This window comes from Taudactylus pleione, unplaced genomic scaffold (genome assembly GCF_031769625.1).
Source record: "Taudactylus pleione unplaced genomic scaffold, aTauple2 ptg000333l, whole genome shotgun sequence".
Taxonomy (NCBI): domain Eukaryota; kingdom Metazoa; phylum Chordata; class Amphibia; order Anura; family Myobatrachidae; genus Taudactylus; species Taudactylus pleione.
In genome coordinates, this window is record NW_028284734.1 from 3,107,968 (window position 1) to 3,131,038 (window position 23,071).

The 23,071-nt window shown below is 47.1% G+C and overlaps 1 protein-coding gene across 1 annotated transcript in view; it reads left to right on the top strand.

Moving 5' to 3' along the window:
* The first annotated feature begins 1,730 nt into the window (after window positions 1-1,730).
* The window catches only part of GCNT4 (glucosaminyl (N-acetyl) transferase 4), a 73,507-nt gene continuing 52,166 nt past the window's right edge, over window positions 1,731-23,071 (top strand). The window contains exon 1 of the mRNA XM_088443740.1: window positions 1,731-1,778. The gene's annotated coding sequence lies outside the window, so the exon portion shown is untranslated. The remainder of the gene's footprint in view (window positions 1,779-23,071) is intronic.

The window sequence follows — 23,071 nt, forward strand, 5'->3', positions numbered from 1 at the left end:
GGGGAGGGAGAGCTGACAACGTTGGGGGAGGGGTGGGTAAGCTAATGATACAGGGCTGGGTGGGGGGGGGGGTTGGAGCTGACACAGGGACTGGGGAATAATGCTGAGACTCACAGGGGCTCTGGGAATGAGGCTGAGATAACAAGGGCTGGGGGGAAATTAGGCTGAGAGACAAACTGGGGCTGGAGAATAAGGCTGAGAGAGGTACACTGGGGCTGAAGAATGAGGCTTGGAGACATTGGGGCTTGGGGAATGGGGCTGATACACACTGGGGAATGGGGCTGAGAGAGACACACTGGTACTACGGGAATGAGGCTGAGACAGACTGGGGATGGGGCAATGGGACTAAGAGACACACTGGTGCTGGGGGAATGGGACTGAGAGACACACTGGTGCTGGGGGAATGAGGCTGAGACACTGGTGCTGGGGCAATGGGACTGAGAGACACACTGGTGCTGGGGGAATGGGACTGAGAGACACTGATGCTGGGGGAATGAGGCTGAAACACTTGGGATGGGGGAATGGGACTGAGAGACACAATGATGCTGGGGGAATGAGGCTGAGACACTGGGGATGGGGGAATGGGATTGAGAGACACACTGATGCTGGGGGAATGGGACTGAGAGACACTGATGTTGGGGGAATGAGGCTGAGACACACTGGTGCTGGGGGAATGAGGCTGAGACACACTGGGGATGGGGGAATGGGACTGAGAGACACCCTGATGCTGGGGGAATGGGACTGAGAGACACTGATGTTGGGGGAATGAGGCTGAGACACACTGGTGCTGGGGGAATGGGACTGAGAGACACAATGATACTGGGGGAATGAGGCTGAGACACTGGGGATGGGGAAATGGGATTGAGAGACACACTGGTGCTGGGGGAATGAGGCTGAGACACGCTGGGGATGGGGCAATGGGACTGAGAGACACACTGGTGCTGGGGGAATGGGACTGAGAGACACACTGATGCTGGAGGAATGAGGCTGAGACACTGGTGCTGGGGGAATGGGACTGAGAGACACACTGATGCTGGGGGAATGGGACTGAGAGACACTGATGTTGGGGGAATGAGGCTGAGACACACTGGGGCTGGAGGAATGGGACAGAGACAGAATGATGCTGGGGGAATGAGGCTAAGACACTGGGGATGGGGGAATGGGACTGAGAGACACACTGGGGCTGGACGAATGAGGCTGAGACACACTGGGGATGGGGGAATGGGACTGAAAGACACTGGTGCTGGGGGAATGAGGCTGAGACACACTGGGGCTTGGGGAATGGGACTGAGAAGACACACTGATGCTGGGGGAAAAGAAGCTGAGACACTGGGGATGGGGGAATGGGACTGAGAGACACACTGATGCTGGGGGAATGAGGATGAGAGCCACAGGTGGGCCTGGGGATGGAGAGACATGGGGGTCCTGGGGATGAGAAATGCATGGGGTCCTGGAGAGACATAGGGGGTTCTGGAGAGAGACAATGGTTCTTAGAAATGGAGAGACAGAGGGAGCCTGTAGAACAACAGGGAAGCCTGGGGTGGTGAGACGTCCGAGCATCTGGAGACACAGAAATTGTTTGATCAGGGAAATTAATTTGGCCCTGCACAAAAACTTCTGCTACTGTAGATTATGATTATGACATTAGTTATATTTTTACTTAATCAGGCATCTTCCAGAAAATGTGATCTTCTACATGAATAGTGAATACCAGCTGAAGACGCTGCCTAGTGAGGTTCAAATTCTTCAGAGGTTCCCTGTTGTAGAGAAACCACCAGGTAAGAAAAGACTTTCAAACTGACTGGCCTGTACCTAGTGCAGAGGGATGGGGGCCCCAAATAAAAGGGTATCATTCACCCAGATTTCTGTTGCTGGCTCTGCTCCCCTCAGGGCCTGGAGTTGCTTTTGCAAGTCACTGATGAGGGAGTATCCTGCCCTGCTCCACAGACTCCGCCGTTCAACAGACCCACCTTCTTAACATACCCGTCCCCTTTAGGGCTGCTTCCAGCAATTTCCCATGCTGGTTTTCCATCCCAATCCGCCCGTGCTTACAATTACGTCATTGGATACAATGTTGCGGTTTCCACCTAAGGCCCATATTCAATCAGTTGCGCACCTGCGATACTTTTTCGCCTGCTGGACTTTTCACCTACATCGTGTATTTTAGCAGCGGAAACTTATCGCGCGCGTACCTGCGATTCGCCATATTCCAGTGGTTCCCAAACTGTGTGCCATGGCACTCTGGGGTGCCTTAGGATACTTGAAGGGGTGCCTCAGCTTGGTGGTCCAGCACCAAATCAAATTATATATGGTCGATGTAATGTAAATATGTGGACAAACAAGCGCAAACCTGTCCACCACCACATAACTGAACCTAAGGATGACAGGTAAGCACAAATTACTTAATATTGTATTTATTGTGAATTTCTCATTAACAAACTTTTGGCCTAGGGGTGCCTTGAAAACATGCTGACACTCTAGGGTGCCGTGATTCAAAAAAGTTTGGGAACCACTGCCCTATTCAATTTCAAAACATGCGAAAACGCAACCCGACGGATGCAAACAAGGTCAAAAGTGCTGACAGATTTGGGGAAATCAGCTTGACACCCCCTAAAAGATGCACCTAACATTGGGGATCAATGTACATGCCCCCGAATAGCCCTAATAAGGCTATTTGGGGTACTTAAGGTGTGTCAATTTCTTCTAATTAGCGTCTTTGCACATGTGGTGAAGAATAGCATTAAGCAGTTTTTATGGTGAAAATAAGTAGTCCTGTGAAATTTGGGGTACTTGAAAATGGGTGCAAGCATGGTTTAAAGTCGCTAAAGTAAAGTTTTAAAAAAACTTAAAAAACGCACCTGCAATCAAAAAAATACCTCACCCCTACTTGCAGACCCCTCAAAAGTCTATTTCGTAAGTTTTTAAGTTTGTACCCCAACTTTTCACTTTTTCGCCCCCTTTTTCTAAGTCATTTTTTGGGGGGTTCCTCTATTATTTTTAGGGTTTTTTTGATGCAGTTATTCTTTGGGGGGCTGTCCCAAGGGTGCTGAGTGGTTTCCCCACCTTTGCACCCCAAAATAGCAATTTTGCACTTTTTTTCTCCTGCTTTTCAGAGGCGTATTTTTTTCGCCTATTTCTCCACCTATTCATAGGCGTATCGTTTTCACATACGCGAAAAAGTGTTTGCAATTGAATACGGAGATAAGTTTCCGCCTGGTGAAAAGTCACAATCGGCGATACTTTTTTGCGTATTCCGACTTTTCGCGGCTAATTGAATACGGGCCTAGGACTTCAATGGAGATCTCTCAGGAGACAGGCTGACCGCATATAGCCAATCAGCGACCAGCTCTGATGTCCCCTGTTTTTCCACAACTAGGACCAGCTCTGCAAAGCCCTGTGCTAGTACTTAATATACAGGAGCCCCTTACCATTTTGGCTCCTGTACTTTTAGAACCAGGACAGGCTGCACAGAGCACGGGGCTGGTTATCTTCTGGGGAGGGGGCGCACATCTTTTTTTTTTTAAAACACACAGAAGCCTTTTATACAGGGGGCCCCTACCATTTTGACCCCCCTGTATTTTTAGAACCAGGACAGGCTTTATATCCCGGTGTTGGTTATGGTTATGGTGAGGGGGTGCAGTCTTTTGATTTTAATTTAAGTGTTTTTATATGTACACACAGAAACACAGAAACATGCACGTATCTCATGGATGTGTCCATGTTCCTGTGTTACTCTGACCTGCTCAGGATAAACTCGCTATCCTGAAGCTGGCCTGTTATTTGGTGAATTTTGGTAAACTTTTTTTGGCGAGTTTGAAACTTGCGCCCTATTACATTGGGTGAGTTGTATGTTTCAAAGGGAAAACATCTGGATACGAATTTGTAATTGGCAAATTTTAGAAACGACAAAGAAATGCGATTTAGAATTAACTGACGCCCTATTACATCAAAGTGCGAGTTTACTGCAAAACTCGCAATTTCCCAAAACAGACACCAAAATACATTTGGCCCCCTATTACATTTAGCCCATATTGTAGTTACTGTAGTATAATCAAGTATTGCTGGTTCCTGGTTATTGGGTACGCACATGCAGTGTTGGACAGGGGCATGGAATGCAGTGATAGGAGCCCATATTTAGGGGTGTGACCAGCCTTCAGAGGGGGTGTGGCCAGCCTCCACAGTGGATTGGCTAACAATTAAAGAGTGTATGGTCTTTGTCCCTTTAAAAAAAAAAAAAAAAGTGTGTATGTATTAGGGGTGAGCGGGTTCGGATTTCTGAAATCCGAACCCCCCCGAGCCCCCCCGATCCGAGTCCGATCCGAGTCAGGCTCGACTTTTCCCGCCTGACTCGGATCTGAAATCGAGGCAAAACGTCATCATCCCGCCTTCCGAGTCTCGCGGGTTTTGGATCCTATATAAGGTACCCGCGTCGGCGCCATTTTCTCACTCGGCTGTGGACAGTGAAGAGGGAGGGTGGGAGTTAGGGCTGTGTAGTGTAGTGTAGTGTAGTGCTGCTGTTGTCCACTACTTCAAAGTCCATAGGGGCTGGCTGTGTTGTGCTGTGCTGCTGTTGTTAATAGGGGCTGTGTCCACTACTTCAAAGTCCATAGGGGCTGGCTGGACTGTGTTGTGCAGTCAGTTCTCCATAGGGGCTGTGTCCACTCCAAAGTCCTGTGCAGTGTCCCAGTCCTAAAGGAGTGCTGTAGTGTTGTCCAGGGGGTGCTCTGTCCATCAGGGGTGCTCCCCCCAAGTGCTAAAAAAATAATATATTTTCTGTGTTTGTGAATTGTGTGCGCAGTAGCCGCACGTGCATCAACAAAGTAGTGCCAAGCGTGCGCCTGTGTCATAAGTAAAGGGCCGGCTGGCTTGACCGTTAAAGGGTGCTGTAACCCCCGAAAGTACACTCCAGTCCAAACCAAAAAAAAATTATTTTCTGTGTTTGTGAATTGTGTGCGCAGTAGCCGCACGTGCATCAACAAAGTAGTGCCAAGCGTGCGCCTGTGTCATAAGTAAAGGGCCGGCTGGCTTGACCGTTAAGGGTGCTGTAACCCCCGAAAGTACACTCCAGTCCAAACCAAAAAAAAAATTATTTTCTGTGTTTGTGAATTGTGTGCGCAGTAGCCGCACGTGCATCAACAAAGTAGTGCCAAGCGTGCGCCTGTGTCATAAGTAAAGGGCCGGCTGGCTTGACCGTTAAGGGTGCTGTAACCCCCGAAAGTACACTCCAGTCCAAACCAAAAAAAAAATTATTTTCTGTGTTTGTGAATTGTGTACGCAGTAGCCGCACGTGCATCAACAAAGTAGTGCCAAGCGTGCACCTGTGTCATAAGTAAAGGGCCGGCTGGCTTGACCGTTAAGGGTGCTGTAACCCCCGAAAGTACACTCCAGTCCAAACCAAAAAAAAAATTATTTTCTGTGTTTGTGAATTGTGTGCGCAGTAGCCGCACGTGCATCAACAAAGTAGTGCCAAGCGTGCGCCTGTGTCATAAGTAAAGGGCCGGCTGGCTTGACCGTTAAAGGGTGCTGTAACCCCCGAAAGTACACTCCAGTCCAAACCAAAAAAAAATTATTTTCTGTGTTAGTGAATTGTGTGCGCAGTAGCCGCACGTGCATCAACAAAGTAGTGCCAAGCGTGCGCCTGTGTCATAAGTAAAGGGCCGGCTGGCTTGACCGTTAAAGGGTGCTGTAACCCCCGAAAGTACACTCCAGTCCAAACCAAAAAAAAATTATTTTCTGTGTTTGTGAATTGTGTGCGCAGTAGCCGCACGTGCATCAACAAAGTAGTGCCAAGCGTGCGCCTGTGTCATAAGTAAAGGGCCGGCTGGCTTGACCGTTAAGGGTGCTGTAACCCCCGAAAGTACACTCCAGTCCAAACCAAAAAAAAAATTATTTTCTGTGTTTGTGAATTGTGTGCGCAGCAGCCGCACGTGCATCAACAAAGTAGTGCCAAGAGTGCGCCTGTGTCATAAGTAAAGGGCCGGCTGGCTTGACCGTTAAAGGGTGCTGTAACCCACAAAGTACACTCCAGTCCAAACCAAAAAAAAAATTATTTTCTGTGTTTAGCCGCACGTATATATCAAATCGATATAACATAAATGGAGGACCAAACTTTCTCCGATAAAAATAAAATAGAGAAAGATCAAGAACCACTTCCTCCTAGTGCTGAAGCTGCTGCCACTAGTCATGACATAGACGATAACATGCCATCAACGTCGTCTGCCAAGGCCGATGCCCAATGTCATAGTAGAGGGCACATACAATCCCAAATGGCAAAGTTCAGGAAAATGACCTTGAAAAAGACATTTAAATCAGCTGAAGAGAAACGTAAACTTGCCAATATGCCATTTACGACACGGAGTGGCAAGGAACGGCTAAGGTCGATCCCTAGTATGTTCATGACTAGTGGTTCAGCTTCACATGACGATGGAAGCCCTCCTCCCACTAAAAAAATCAAAAGAGTTAAGCTGGCAAAAGCACAGCGAAGAACTGTGCTTTCTAAGAAGATATCACAAATCCCCAAGGAGAGTCCAAGTGTGGTGGTGGTTGCGATGCCTGACCTTACCAGCACTGGACGGGAAGAGGTGGCTCTTTCCACCATTTGCACGCCCCCTGCAAGTGCTGAAAGGAGCACCCACAGTCCACTTGCTGATATGCAAATTGAAGATGTCACTGTTGAAGTACAACAGGATGAGGATACTGGTGTAGCTGGCGCTGAGGAGGAAGTTGGCGAGGAGGATTCTGATGGTGATGTGGTTTGTTTAAATCAGGCTCCGGGGGAGACAGTTGTTGTCCGTGGGATGAAAAAGCCCATCACGGTCATGCCTGGGCAGAAGACCAAACATTCCACCTCTTTGGTCTGGCAATATTTCTATCCAAATCCGGACAACAACTGTCTTGCCATATGTACCATATGTAAAGGTGAAATAAGTAGGGGTAGGGACGTCAACCACCTAGGAACATCCTCCCTTATACGGCACCTGCAGCGCGTTCATAAAAAGTTACTGTCAAGTTCAGAAACTTTAGCTAAGACCGTAAGCAGTCCAGGGACACCTAAATCCCGTTGTCCTGTTGTATCCAAGCGCCTGCAAACCACACCGTCAACTCCCTCCTCGTCAATTTCCTCCTTAGTCAGGATCGGAAGTAGTCCTGCAGGCCATGTCACTGGCATGACTGACTCTCCTATCCGGGATTCCTCTGGAGGATCCTGCATTGCTACGCCTACTGCTGCCGCTGCTGCTGTTGCTGCTGCTGGGAGTCGTTCATCATCCCAGAGAGGAAGTAGGAACACCACTACTTTTACTAAACAATTGACCCTCCAACAGTCCTTAGCGAGGAGGATGAAGTACGACAGCAGTCATCCTGAAGCAAAACGTATAACTCAGGCCTTGACTGCTATGTTGGTGTTAGACGTGCGTCCGGTATCCGCCATTAGTGCAGTGGGATTTAGACAATTGATGGAGGTAGTGTGTCCCCGGTTCCAAATCCCGTCTAGATTCCACTTCACTAGGCAGGCGATACCGAGACTGTACAGAAACGTCAGAAAAAGTGTCCTCAGTGTCCTGAAAAATGCCGTTGTACACAATGTCCACTTAACCACGGACATGTGGACAAGTGGAACAGGGCAGACTAAGGACTATATGACTGTGACAGCCCACTGGGTAGATGTATCACCTTACGCAGCAACAGCAGCAGCGTCACCAGTAGCAGCATCTCAGAAACGCCAGCTCGTTACAAGGCAGGCTACGCTGTGTATCACCGGTTTCAGTAAGAGGCACACCGCCGACAACCTCTTAGAGAAACTGAGGGAAATCATCGCCCAGTGGCTTACCCCACTTAGACTCTCCTGGGGATTTGTGATATCTGACAACGCCACCAATATTGTGCGGGCATTACATCTGGGCAAATTCCAGCACGTCCCATGTTTTGCTCACACAATAAACTTGGTGGTGCAGAATTTTCTGAAAAGCGACAGGGGCGTGCAGGAGACGCTTTGGGTGGCCCGAAAAATTTCTGGCCACTTTCGCCATTCAGCGACTGCGTGCCGAAGACTGGAGCGCCAGCAAACACTCTTGAACCTGCCCCGCCATCACCTGAAGCAAGAGGTTGTGACGCGGTGGAACTCAACCCTCTATATGCTTCAGAGGATGGAGGAGCAGCAAAAGGCCATACAAGCCTATACATCCACCTATGACATAGGCAAAGGAGGGGGTATGCACCTGACTCAAGCGCAGTGGAGAATGATTTCCGTGTTGTGCAAGGTTCTCCAGCCCTTCGAACTTGCCACACGTGAAGTCAGTTCAGACACAGCCAGCTTGAGTCAGGTCATTCCCCTCATCAGGCTTTTGCAGAAGCAGCTGGAGAAAGTGAAGGAGGAGCTAAGACGGAGCGATTCCGCTCGGCATGTGGGACTTGTGGATGAAGCCCTTCATTCGCTTTGCCAGGATTCCAGGGTGGTCAATCTGTTGAAATCAGACCACTACATTTTGGCCACCGTGCTTGATCCTAGGTTTAAAGCCTATGTGGTGTCTCTCTTTCCGGCCGACACAAGCCTGCAGAGGTGCAAAGACCTGCTGGTGAACACACTGTCAGCTGAAGCGGAACGTGACACGTCAACGGCTCCTTCTTCATTTTCTCCCGCAACTGGGGCTGCCAGGAAAAAACTTAGGTATCCTAAGCAACCCGCTGGCGGTGATGCAGGGCAGGCAGGACCAAGTTTGGACATCTGGTCCGGACTGAAGGACCTGGCAACAATTTCTGACATGTCTACTGTCACTGCATATGATACTGTCACCATTGACAGAATGGTGGAGGATTACATCGGTGACAGCATCCAAGTAGGCATGTCAGACAGTCCATACCTGTACTGGCAGGAAAAAGAGGCAATTTGGAGGCCCCTGTACAAGCTGGCTCTATTTTACCTGAGTTGCCCCCCCTCCAGTGTGTACTCCGAAAGAGTGTTTAGTGCAGCCGGGAACCTTGTCAGCGAAAGGCGTAGGAGGTTGCTTCCACAGAATGTGGAGAAGATGATGTTCATCAAAATGAATTATCAGCTCTTCCAGGGAGACCAGCCTCCAGAAGGTACAGAGGGACCTGTGGTGGTGGATTCAAGTGGGGACGAGTTAATACTTTGTGAGGATGAGGATGTACACACTGAAGAGGGTGAGGAATCGGTGGATGAGGAGGATGAGGATGACATCTTGCCTCCGTAGAGCCAGTTTGTGCAGGGACACATTAATTGCCAGCTTGTTTTGTGGGGGCCCAAACGAACCAATCATTTCAGCCACAGTTGTGTGGCAGACCGTGGCGCTGAAATGATTGATTTGTTAAAGTGTGCATGTCCTGTTTATACAACATAAGGGTGGGTGGGAGGGCCCAAGGACAATTCCATCTTGCACTTCTTTTTTTTCTTTGCATTATGTACAGTTTGGGGCCTAGTTTTTCTAACTGCCATCCTGTCTGCCACTGCAGTGTCACTCCTAGATGGGTCACGTGTTTGTGCCGCCCACTCGTGTCGCTTAGCATAGTCATCCAGCTACCTCGGTGCAACCTTTTGGACATGAAAACACTATTGTGAGGTGTGAGGTGTTCAGAATAGACTGGAAATGAGTGGAAATTAAGGTTATTGAGGTTAATAATAGCATAGGAGCAGAGAAACCAACAAATTCTGTGATTTTAGCTGTTTTTATGCTTTTTTAAAAAAAAATACAGATCCAAAACACAAAACCCAGAACCCAAAACACGGAAGGGTGGTTTTGGCAAAACCAATCCAGATCCAAAACACGAAGAAAGATCCAAAACCAAAACACAAAACACGAAAAGTGGCCGGTGCACACCCCTAGTATGTATGTATATATACAGTCAGGTCCATAAATATTGGGACATTGACAGAATTTCAGATTTTGGCCTCTATTCACCACCACAATGGTTTTGAAATGAAACAAACAAGATGTGCTTTAACTGCAGACTTTCAGATTTAATTTGAGGGTAATTACATCCAAATCGGGTGAACGGTGTAGGAATTACAACAGTTTCAATATGTGCCTCCCACTTTTTAAGGGACCAAAAGTAATGGGACTATCAACTCAAAAGCTATTTCATGGACAGGTGTGAGCTATTCCCTCGTTATTTCATTATCAATTAAGCAGGTAAAAGGTCTGGAGTTGATTCTAGGTGTGACATTTGCATTTGTAATCAGTTGCTGCCAACTCTCAATATGAGATCCAAAGAGTTGTCACTATCAGTGAAGCAAGCCATCGTTAGGCTGAAAAATCAAAACAAACCCATCAGAGAGATAGCAAAAACATTAGATGTGGCCAAATCAACTGTTTGGAACATTCTTAAAAAGAAAGACTGCACCGGAGAGCTCAGCAACACCAAAAGACCCGGAAGACGACGGAAAACAACTGTGGTGGATGACAAAAGAATTATTTCCCCGGTGAAGAAAAACCCCTTCACAACAGTTGGCCAAATCAAGAACACTCTCCAGGAGGTAGAAGTATATGTGTCAAAGTCATCAATCAAGAGAAGACTTCACAAGAGTGAATATAGAGGGTTCACCACAAGATGAAAACCATTGGTGAGCCACAAAAACAGGAAGACCAGATTAGAGTTTGCCAAACAACATCTAAAAAAGCCATTACAGTTCTGGAACAATATCCTATGGACAGATGAGACAAAGATCAACTTGTACCAGAGTGATGGGAAGAGAAGAGAAGGAAAGGAACTGCTCATGATCCAAAACATACCACCTCATCAGTGAAGCATGGTGGTGGTAGTGTCATGGCGTGGGCATGTATGGCTGCCAATGGAACTGGTTCCCTTGTATTTATTGATGATGTGACTGCTGACAAAAGCAGCAGAATGAATTCTGAAGTGTTTCGGGCAATAGTATATGCTCATATTCAGTCAAATACTTCAGAACTCATTGGACGGCGCTTCACAGTGCAGATGGACAATGACCCGAAGCATACTGCATAAGGAACCAAGGAGTTTTTTTAAGGCTAAAAAGTGGAATGTTATGCAATGGCCAAGTCAATCCCCTGACCTGAATCCGATTGAGCATGCATTTCACTTGATGAAGACAAAACTGAAGGGTATAAATGCCCCAAGAATAAGCAGGAACTGAAGACATTTGCATTAGAGGCCTGGCAGAGCATCACCAGGGATGAAACCCAGCGTCTGGTGATGTCTATGCGTTCCAGACTTCAGGCTGTAATTGCCTGCAAAGGATTTGCAACAAAGTATTAAAAAGTGAAAGTTAGATTTAGGATTGTTTAGTTTGTCCCATTACTTTTGGCCCCTTAAAAAGTGGGAGGTACATATAGAAACCGTTGTAATTCCTACACCGTTCACCTGATTTGGATGTAATTACCCTCAAATTAAATCTGAAAGTCTGCAGTTAAATCACATCTTGTTTGTTTCATTTTAAAGCCATTGTGGTGGTGAATAGAGGCCAAAATATGAAAATTCTGTCAATGTCCCAATATTTATGGACCTGACTGTGTATATATATATATATATATATATATATATATATATATATATATATACTGTATATAACTGTATATATATATATATATATATATATACTGTATATAACTGTATATTAGGGGTGAGCGGGTTCGGATTTCTGAAATCCGAACCCCCCCGAGCCCCCCCGATCCGAGTCCGATCCGAGTCAGGCTCGACTTTTCCCGCCTGACTCGGATCTGAAATCGAGGCAAAACGTCATCTTCCCGCCTTCCGAGTCTCGCGGGTTTTGGATCCTATATAAGGTACACACGTCGGCGCCATTTTCTCACTCGGCTGTGGACAGTGAAGAGGGAGGGTGGGAGTTAGGGCTGTGTAGTGTAGTGTAGTGTAGTGCTGCTGTTGTCCACTACTTCAAAGTCCATAGGGGCTGGCTGTGTTGTGCTGTGCTGCTGTTGTTAATAGGGGCTGTGTCCACTACTTCAAAGTCCATAGGGGCTGGCTGGACTGTGTTGTGCAGTCAGTTCTCCATAGGGGCTGTGTCCACTCCAAAGTCCTGTGCAGTGTCCCAGTCCTAAAGGAGTGCTGTAGTGTTGTCCAGGGGGTGCTCTGTCCATCAGGGGTGCTCCCCCCAAGTGCTAAAAAAATAATATATTTTCTGTGTTTGTGAATTGTGTGCGCAGTAGCCGCACGTGCATCAACAAAGTAGTGCCAAGCGTGCGCCTGTGTCATAAGTAAAGGGCCGGCTGGCTTGACCGTTAAGGGTGCTGTAACCCCCGAAAGTACACTCCAGTCCAAACCAAAAAAAAAATTATTTTCTGTGTTTGTGAATTGTGTGCGCAGTAGCCGCACGTGCATCAACAAAGTAGTGCCAAGCGTGCGCCTGTGTCATAAGTAAAGGGCCGGCTGGCTTGACCGTTAAGGGTGCTGTAACCCCCGAAAGTACACTCCAGTCCAAACCAAAAAAAAAATTATTTTCTGTGTTTGTGAATTGTGTGCGCAGTAGCCGCACGTGCATCAACAAAGTAGTGCCAAGCGTGCGCCTGTGTCATAAGTAAAGGGCCGGCTGGCTTGACCGTTAAGGGTGCTGTAACCCCCGAAAGTACACTCCAGTCCAAACCAAAAAAAATATTATTTTCTGTGTTTGTGAATTGTGTGCGCAGTAGTCGCACGTGCATCAACAAAGTAGTGCCAAGCGTGCGCCTGTGTCATAAGTAAAGGGCCGGCTGGCTTGACCGTTAAGGGTGCTGTAACCCCCGAAAGTACACTCCAGTCCAAACCAAAAAAAAAATTATTTTCTGTGTTTGTGAATTGTGTGCGCAGTAGCCGCACGTGCATCAACAAAGTAGTGCCAAGCGTGCGCCTGTGTCATAAGTAAAGGGCCGGCTGGCTTGACCGTTAAGGGTGCTGTAACCCCCGAAAGTACACTCCAGTCCAAACCAAAAAAAATATTATTTTCTGTGTTTGTGAATTGTGTGCGCAGTAGCCGCACGTGCATCAACAAAGTAGTGCCAAGCGTGCGCCTGTGTCATAAGTAAAGGGCCGGCTGGCTTGACCGTTAAGGGTGCTGTAACCCCCGAAAGTACACTCCAGTCCAAACCAAAAAAAAAATTATTTTCTGTGTTTGTGAATTGTGTGCGCAGTAGCCGCACGTGCATCAACAAAGTAGTGCCAAGCGTGCGCCTGTGTCATAAGTAAAGGGCCGGCTGGCTTGACCGTTAAGGGTGCTGTAACCCCCGAAAGTACACTCCAGTCCAAACCAAAAAAAATATTATTTTCTGTGTTTGTGAATTGTGTGCGCAGTAGTCGCACGTGCATCAACAAAGTAGTGCCAAGCGTGCGCCTGTGTCATAAGTAAAGGGCCGGCTGGCTTGACCGTTAAGGGTGCTGTAACCCCCGAAAGTACACTCCAGTCCAAACCAAAAAAAAAATTATTTTCTGTGTTTGTGAATTGTGTGCGCAGTAGCCGCACGTGCATCAACAAAGTAGTGCCAAGCGTGCGCCTGTGTCATAAGTAAAGGGCCGGCTGGCTTGACCGTTAAGGGTGCTGTAACCCCCGAAAGTACACTCCAGTCCAAACCAAAAAAAATATTATTTTCTGTGTTTGTGAATTGTGTGCGCAGTAGTCGCACGTGCATCAACAAAGTAGTGCCAAGCGTGCGCCTGTGTCATAAGTAAAGGGCCGGCTGGCTTGACCGTTAAAGGGTGCTGTAACCCCCAAGTACACTCCAGTCCAAACCAAAAAAAAAATTATTTTCTGTGTTTGTGAATTGTGTGCGCAGTAGCCGCACGTGCATCAACAAAGTAGTGCCAAGCGTGCGCCTGTGTCATAAGTAAAGGGCCGGCTGGCTTGACCGTTAAGGGTGCTGTAACCCCCGAAAGTACACTCCAGTCCAAACCAAAAAAAAAATTATTTTCTGTGTTTGTGAATTGTGTGCGCAGTAGCCGCACGTGCATCAACAAAGTAGTGCCAAGCGTGCGCCTGTGTCATAAGTAAAGGGCCGGCTGGCTTGACCGTTAAGGGTGCTGTAACCCCCGAAAGTACACTCCAGTCCAAACCAAAAAAAAAATTATTTTCTGTGTTTGTGAATTGTGTGCGCAGTAGCCACACGTGCATCAACAAAGTAGTGCCAAGCGTGCGCCTGTGTCATAAGTAAAGGGCCGGCTGGCTTGACCGTTAAGGGTGCTGTAACCCCCGAAAGTACACTCCAGTCCAAACCAAAAAAAAAATTATTTTCTGTGTTTGTGAATTGTGTGCGCAGTAGCCGCACGTGCATCAACAAAGTAGTGCCAAGCGTGCGCCTGTGTCATAAGTAAAGGGCCGGCTGGCTTGACCGTTAAAGGGTGCTGTAACCCCCGAAAGTACACTCCAGTCCAAACCAAAAAAAAAATTATTTTCTGTGTTTGTGAATTGTGTGCGCAGTAGCCGCACGTGCATCAACAAAGTAGTGCCAAGCGTGCGCCTGTGTCATAAGTAAAGGGCCGGCTGGCTTGACCGTTAAGGGTGCTGTAACCCCCGAAAGTACACTCCAGTCCAAACCAAAAAAAAATTTTTTTCTGTGTTTGTGAATTGTGTGCGCAGTAGCCGCACGTGCATCAACAAAGTAGTGCCAAGCGTGCGCCTGTGTCATAAGTAAAGGGCCGGCTGGCTTGACCGTTAAAGGGTGCTGTAACCCCCAAAGTACACTCCAGTCCAAACCAAAAAAAAATTATTTTCTGTGTTTGTGAATTGTGTGCGCAGTAGCCGCACGTGCATCAACAAAGTAGTGCCAAGAGTGCGCCTGTGTCATAAGTAAAGGGCCGGCTGGCTTGACCGTTAAAGGGTGCTGTAACCCACAAAGTACACTCCAGTCCGAACCAAAAAAAAATTTATTTTCTGTGTTTAGCCGCACGTATATATCAAATCGATATAACATAAATGGAGGACCAAACTTTCTCCGATAAAAATAAAATAGAGAAAGATCAAGAACCACTTCCTCCTAGTGCTGAAGCTGCTGCCACTAGTCATGACATAGACGATAACATGCCATCAACGTCGTCTGCCAAGGCCGATGCCCAATGTCATAGTAGAGGGCACATACAATCCCAAATGGCAAAGTTCAGGAAAATGACCTTGAAAAAGACATTTAAATCAGCTGAAGAGAAACGTAAACTTGCCAATATGCCATTTACGACACGGAGTGGCAAGGAACGGCTAAGGTCGATCCCTAGTATGTTCATGACTAGTGGTTCAGCTTCACATGACGATGGAAGCACTCCTCCCACTAAAAAAATCAAAAGAGTTAAGCTGGCAAAAGCACAGCGAAGAACTGTGCTTTCTAAGAAGATATCACAAATCCCCAAAGAGAGTCCAAGTGTGGTGGTGGTTGCGATGCCTGACCTTCCCAGCACTGGACGGGAAGAGGTGGCTCTTTCCACCATTTGCACGCCCCCTGCAAGTGCTGAAAGGAGCACCCACAGTCCACTTGCTGATATGCAAATTGAAGATGTCACTGTTGAAGTACAACAGGATGAGGATACTGGTGTAGCTGGCGCTGAGGAGGAAGTTGGCGAGGAGGATTCTGATGGTGATGTGGTTTGTTTAAATCAGGCTCCGGGGGAGACAGTTGTTGTCCGTGGGATGAAAAAGCCCATCACGGTCATGCCTGGGCAGAAGACCAAACATTCCACCTCTTTGGTCTGGCAATATTTCTATCCAAATCCGGACAACTGTCTTGCCATATGTACCATATGTAAAGGTGAAATAAGTAGGGGTAGGGACGTCAACCACCTAGGAACATCCTCCCTTATACGGCACCTGCAGCGCGTTCATAAAAAGTTACTGTCAAGTTCAGAAACTTTGGCTCAGACCGTAAGCAGTCCAGGGACACCTAAATCCCGTTGTCCTGTTGTATCCAAGCGCCTGCAAACCACACCGTCAACTCCCTCCTCGTCAATTTCCTCCTTAGTCAGGATCGGAAGTAGTCCTGCAGGCCATATCACTGGCATGACTGACTCTCCTATCCGGGATTCCTCCGGAGGATCCTGCATTGCTACGCCTACTGCTGCCGCTGCTGCTGTTGCTGCTGCTGCTGGGAGTCGTTCATCATCCCAGAGAGGAAGTAGGAACACCACTACTTTTACTAAACAATTGACCCTCCAACAGTCCTTAGCGAGGAGGATGAAGTACGACAGCAGTCATCCTGAAGCAAAACGTATAACTGAGGCCTTGACTGCTATGTTGGTGTTAGACGTGCGTCCGGTATCCGCCATTAGTGCAGTGGGATTTAGACAATTGATGGAGGTAGTGTGTCCCCGGTTCCAAATCCCGTCTAGATTCCACTTCACTAGGCAGGCGATACCGAGACTGTACAGAAACGTCAGAAAAAGTGTCCTCAGTGTCCTGAAAAATGCCGTTGTACACAATGTCCACTTAACCACGGACATGTGGACAAGTGGAACAGGGCAGACTAAGGACTATATGACTGTGACAGCCCACTGGGTAGATGTATCACCTTACGCAGCAACAGCAGCAGCGTCACCAGTAGCAGCATCTCAGAAACGCCAGCTCGTTACAAGGCAGGCTACGCTGTGTATCACCGGTTTCAGTAAGAGGCACACCGCCGACAACCTCTTAGAGAAACTGAGGGAAATCATCGCCCAGTGGCTTACCCCACTTAGACTCTCCTGGGGATTTGTGATATCTGACAACGCCACCAATATTGTGCGGGCATTACATCTGGGCAAATTCCAGCACGTCCCATGTTTTGCTCACACAATAAACTTGGTGGTGCAGAATTTTCTGAAAAGCGACAGGGGCGTGCAGGAGACGCTTTGGGTGGCCCGAAAAATTTCTGGCCACTTTCGCCATTCAGCGACTGCGTGCCGAAGACTGGAGCGCCAGCAAACACTCTTGAACCTGCCCCGCCATCACCTGAAGCAAGAGGTTGTGACGCGGTGGAACTCAACCCTCTATATGCTTCAGAGGATGGAGGAGCAGCAAAAGGCCATACAAGCCTATACATCCACCTATGACATAGGCAAAGGAGGGGGTATGCACCTGACTCAAGCGCAGTGGAGAATGATTTCCATGTTGTGCAAGGTTCTTCAGCCCTTCGAACTTGCCACACGTGAAGTCAGTTCAGACACTGCCAGCTTGAGTCAGGTCATTCCCCTCATCAGGCTTTTGCAGAAGCAGCTGGAGAAAGTGAAGGAGGAGCTAAGACGGAGCGATTCCGCTCGGCATGTGGGACTTGTGGATGAAGCCCTTCATTCGCTTTGCCAGGATTCCAGGGTGGTCAATCTGTTGAAATCAGACCACTACATTTTGGCCACCGTGCTCGATCCTAGGTTTAAAGCCTATGTGGTGTCTCTCTTTCCGGCCGACACAAGCCTGCAGAGGTGCAAAGACCTGCTGGTGAACACACTGTCAGCTGAAGCGGAACGTGACACGTCAACGGCTCCTTCTTCATTTTCTCCCGCAACTGGGGCTGCCAGGAAAAAACTTAGGTATCCTAAGCAACCCGCTGGCGGTGATGCAGGGCAGGCAGGACCAAGTTTGGACATCTGGTCCGGACTGAAGGACCTGGCAACAATTTCTGACATGTCTACTGTCACTGCATATGATACTGTCACCATTGACAGAATGGTGGAGGATTACATCGGTGACAGCATCCAAGTAGGCATGTCAGACAGTCCATACCTGTACTGGCAGGAAAAAGAGGCAATTTGGAGGCCCCTGTACAAACTGGCTCTATTTTACCTGAGTTGCCCCCCCTCCAGTGTGTACTCCGAAAGAGTGTTTAGTGCAGCCGGGAACCTTGTCAGCGAAAGGCGTAGGAGGTTGCTTCCACAGAATGTGGAGAAGATGATGTTCATCAAAATGAATTATCAGCTCTTCCAGGGAGACCAGCCTCCAGAAGGTACAGAGGGACCTGTGGTGGTGGATTCAAGTGGGGACGAGTTAATACTTTGTGAGGATGAGGATGTACACACTGAAGAGGGTGAGGAATCGGTGGATGAGGAGGATGAGGATGACATCTTGCCTCCGTAGAGCCAGTTTGTGCAGGGACACATTAATTGCCAGCTTGTTTTGTGGGGGCCCAAACGAACCAATCATTTCAGCCACAGTTGTGTGGCAGACCCTGGCGCTGAAATGATTGATTTGTTAAAGTGTGCATGTCCTGTTTATACAACATAAGGGTGGGTGGGAGGGCCCAAGGACAATTCCATCTTGCACCTCTTTTTTTCTTTGCATTATGTACAGTTTGGGGCCTAGTTTTTCTAACTGCCATCCTGCCTGCCACTGCAGTGTCACTCCTAGATGGGTCACGTGTTTGTGCCGCCCACTCGTGTCGCTTAGCATAGTCATCCAGCTACCTCGGTGCAACCTTTTGGACATAAAAACACTATTGTGAGGTGTGAGGTGTTCAGAATAGACTGGAAATGAGTGGAAATTAAGGTTATTGAGGTTAATAATAGCATAGGAGCAGAAAAACCTACAAATTCTGTGATTTTAGCTGTTTTTATGCTTTTTTTCAAAAAAATACAGATCCAAAACACAAAACCCAGAACCCAAAACACGGAAGGGTGGTTTTGGCAAAACCAATCCAGATCCAAAACACGAAGAAAGATCCAGATCCAAAACCAAAACACAAAACACGAAAAGTGGCCGGTGCACACCCCTACTGTATATACAGTATAGTAAGTACTGCTGATGCCTGCATTATAATGTACAGGACTAATAACAGTAATGGATTGTAGAAAATACACCATAGTCCTGTGCTGTAAAATGTAACATATGTACGATGTGCAGTTCAAGTGCACAGTTTGTAACCTGTTCCCTAGAGGAGAGGGTGGGCCCTAAGACAGTGGGGCCCACCGGGGATTTCCACTGTAACCCTGTGGGCAAGTCCGACCCTGTGCACATGTATATTTTCAGAGTGAATTCTACCCCTGTTACTAAGTCACTGCACTATAGGCCTGATATAGAGTCGCAGGCAATGCAGATATTCACACAAACGGCCAATGCTTTTTCTTCTCCGCATGCGTCTGAGTGGCAACGCGCATGCGTCCCGATCCTGTTCATACAGAGTTGCACATCTAATATAGAGGCACAATAGCAGGAATGAATGGTGGTGACTAAAAAAGATGCACGGAGATGTTGCGGCTTATGGGAGTGTCGTCGGCGTGTCGCTGAAAGCAGTTGCGTACAAAGATGCTGAACCGCTCATGTAGGAGGCCGTACTTAGACTGAGAAACTGCAACTGCCATAGGGCTGGTGCATGTTTCCATGCCGCGACCGATGGTGGTATCTAAAGACGCACCAAGCATTTTTTCAGCATCCACGGATACTGACAGTGGGTGTCTCAGTCCATGCACATTCAGAAGCACACATGGACACCAGGGAAAGGGCTTATTTATATCTTTTGTGCTCCAGGTGGAGTTTTCTAAATGAGACCCAATAATGTGTCAGAGGAGGAGGTGGTCAGCACGCAGCCTCCAAGGTTCACCTCCCGCTGAGTAGTGACCACATCCGGCCCCCTAATCTGCCCAAGTCCCATACAAATACAGCCAAGGTTTATCTAGGCTGGAGCAGCACATGCAGTGCCCTGTGGCCCCCCAGCAGAAAGGGGCCCACAATAGATAGCACTTTAAAATCCTCCTGCGCTTTTAATGCAAGTAGGTGAAATTGGACTGCATGCTTCATTTATGTGTGAAGGCAATCGCTTTCGTACATCTTTAATGATATAACAACTGCTACCATTTCCTGGGTTGGAATACTCCCGGTTTCTCAAGTTTGCCCACCCTGGCTCAGTGGGTACAGATATTACAAATAGAGATGAGCAGGTCCGGTTCTCTGAGAACCGGACCCACCCGAACTTCCTGTTCTGAGGCGAGATCCGAGTCCGGCTCGGGTTTTCCAACGTGACTGGTATCTAAAAACGAGGCAAAACGTCATTATCCCACTGTCGGATTCTCGCAGGTTTTGGATTCTATAAAGGTCCCCGCGCTCAGCGCCATTTTCACTCCGGCTGGGAAGAGTGTACAGAGCAGACGTGCTCTTGGTGCAGTTAGTGTAGTTGTCAACTTGTCAGCCATCAGTCATTGTCAGTGATTTGTCATTGTCACTATTTGTTCAAGGGTGCAGTGTTGTCAGGCTGGGGCTGCAGTATATAAAGTGGGGAGTGCTGCTGTCACTCACTGTCAATCAAGGAGCAGGGGCTGCAGTAGATAAAGGGCTGCTGCTGTTTCGTCCTGTCCAGCAAGGAGATAGGGCTGCAGATCATAAAGGGGTGCAGTGTTGTCCAGGGGTGCTCTGTCAATCCAGGGGTGCTCTTCCCCAGTGTAAAAATAAAAATAAAAGTTAAACTTAAAATCTTTTTTTTTTGTGTGTGTGTGCTAGGTAGTAGTAGTTACACTACTGCCAGACCGCAGTTTAACGTCCACATATTTGTGACTCTGCAGGAGGACTGTCTGCACTCGGCAGGGGTGCTTTGTTGTACATAAAGAAGGGTGCTTTCTGTGTTGTTCATCAAGGGGCCACTGCCTCGTTCAGGGGGGCTCTTACCCAGTGTTAAAAAAATAAAAGTGAAATTTAAAATAAATTTCAATCCACAAAAAATAAAAAAAATATATAATTTTTTTGTGCGTGTGCGTTAGCAACTTAGCTGCACTATTATTGTTTGGTGATATTGCCGGCCAGACCGCAGTTTATCGTCCACGTATTTGTGACTCTGCAGGTGGTCTGTACGCACTCGGCAGGGATGCTTTGTTGTCCATAAAGAAAGGGTGCTGTCTGTGTTGTTCATCAAGGGGCTGCTGCCTCATTCAGGGGTGCTCTTCCCCAGTGTAAAAAAAATATTGTTCGGTGACACTGCCAGTCAGACCGCAGTGTAAATTTGTTGATAATGAGGATGATCAAATGAGAGGGAGATCAGGAACCACATATCAGTCTTGCAACTGCTGCCAGCAGTCACGATTACTATAAAAGGCCGTCAATGCCATCTACGAAGGCCAATGCCCAAGGGCTTAAGTCAGGGCATTTAAAATCAAACAAGCAATGTTTTACAGTGTGAAAGGAAAACATTTTTAAAAGCTAAGTTAGCTGCAGAGAAACAAAAAATTGTCAATATGCCATTTACTACACTAAGTGGCAAGGAAAGGATAAGGCCTTGGCCTTTATTTCATGACTGGTGGTTCTGCATCTTATGATGATGTAAGCTCTTCTCCCTGTAGAAATGTAAAAAAAAAAAAAATCGCTAAGGCACATAAACCAACTGTGTGCTCAGAAAAGTCACAGATCCCCGAGGAGAGTCCAAGTGTGTCCGCGGTTGCCATGTGTGAGCCTGACCTTTCTAATACTGTACTTGAAGATGATCCTCCTTCCACCACTCTGCAAATGTGGGGATGAGCAGCACAAGTCAACATGCTGACGCAGAAATCGAGGATGCTTCTGTGGAATTGCACCAGGAGGATGAGGAGGATATTTCTGTAGTTGGCGCTAACAAGGATGATGAGGATGTTGATGCCGAGGATGTTGTTTGTGTAAATCAGGTAACAGTTGTTGCCCATGGTATGAAAAAGCTCTTTGTCATACTCATTCAAAAGACAAAAAAATCCACTTCTCAGGTGAAGAATTATTTCCACCCAAATCCGGACAACAGTTTTCAAGCCATCTCTAACCTTTGCCAAGCAAGAGTGAGTAGAGGTAAGGACCTTAACCATCTAGGAACCTCCTCCCTGTTACGTCACTTGTAGCACATTCATCAAAGTCCAAAGTGTTTCAGAAACTTTGGCTAAAAACATAACAATCAGTCCAGCATCACCTAGCTGCTCCCTTCTCTCTGTAAGATCCAATCACCTGCATTATCATCAACATCCTCAATTGTGATCGGAAGTAGTCCTGCTGCATCCAATTTCATAAGTGTGACTGACTCCTCTCCTATCTGTGATTCCTCCCTTGCTGCTGCTGTTGGGGGTGGATCCTCATCCCAGAAAGGGACAAAGAAGACTACTACTAGTAATTTACAAAAACAATTGACTATTAAACAATCCTTTGATAGAGGAAGTATGTATAATAGTTGCACAGCGGATCACTGATGCCATGACGGCTGTGCTAGTATTAGATGGTGAAATAATAGAAAATGAGGATGATAGTGTGGAGGATGAGGGGAAAATTTGTGTCCTATCTGACGCTAATGAGGATGTCAATGATGAGGATGTTGTTTGCGTAAATCAGCCCCCAGTGGCAGCAGTTCTTGCTCATGATAATAAGAAAGCCAGAAAAGCCACGTCTTGGGTGTGTAATTATTTTAATGTAAATTCTGACAACAGTTGTGAAGGCATCTGTTCCATTTGTAAAGCCAAAGTTAGCAAAGGAAGGGACGTTAACCATCTAGGCACCTCCTCCCTATTACGTTATTTGCAGAGAGCTCATGCAATTTGTTTGACAAAATTATAATCATCTGTAAATTAATAACAAGCAGTCCAGTATCAGCTATTAGCAGTTTGGACCAGCACATACAATCTCCACCACCAACACCCTCATCATCAACCTCCTCCTTAATAATTGAAGGTAGACCTTCCAAAAAATGTTTTGTGGGGGCCCAAACAAACCAAGGACCTCAGCCACAAAAGTGTCAGTCCTTGACACGAAAGTGCTTGGTTTGTTAAGCTGTGCATGTCCTTTTTAATATCCCACATAAGAGTGTGTGGGAGGGCCCAAGGACAATTTAATCTTGCACTTCTTTTCTTTACATTTTGCACAATTTGGGGGCATTGCCGACTGACATTATTATAGTTTATTAAACTGCCATTCTGTCTGCCACTGCTGTGTGGAAATGTTTCATAGATGTCTGATTTTTCTTTAAAACTGCCGTATGTTTGTGCCGCTGCTCTGACGCTTATTTTAGCCAGCCAGCTCGCTGCAGCCTTTGGTCTGTATTGGTGAAAAATAGTGAAATCAATATTGTGATCTGTGAAGTTGTTAAAAATGGCTGGAAATGCCAGAAAATTATTATTATGGTTGATAATAATGTAAGGAACAAAAACAGGCCCAAATTATGTGGTTTTAGCTATTTATATAATATTTTGGAAAAAATACAGATCCAAAACCAAAACA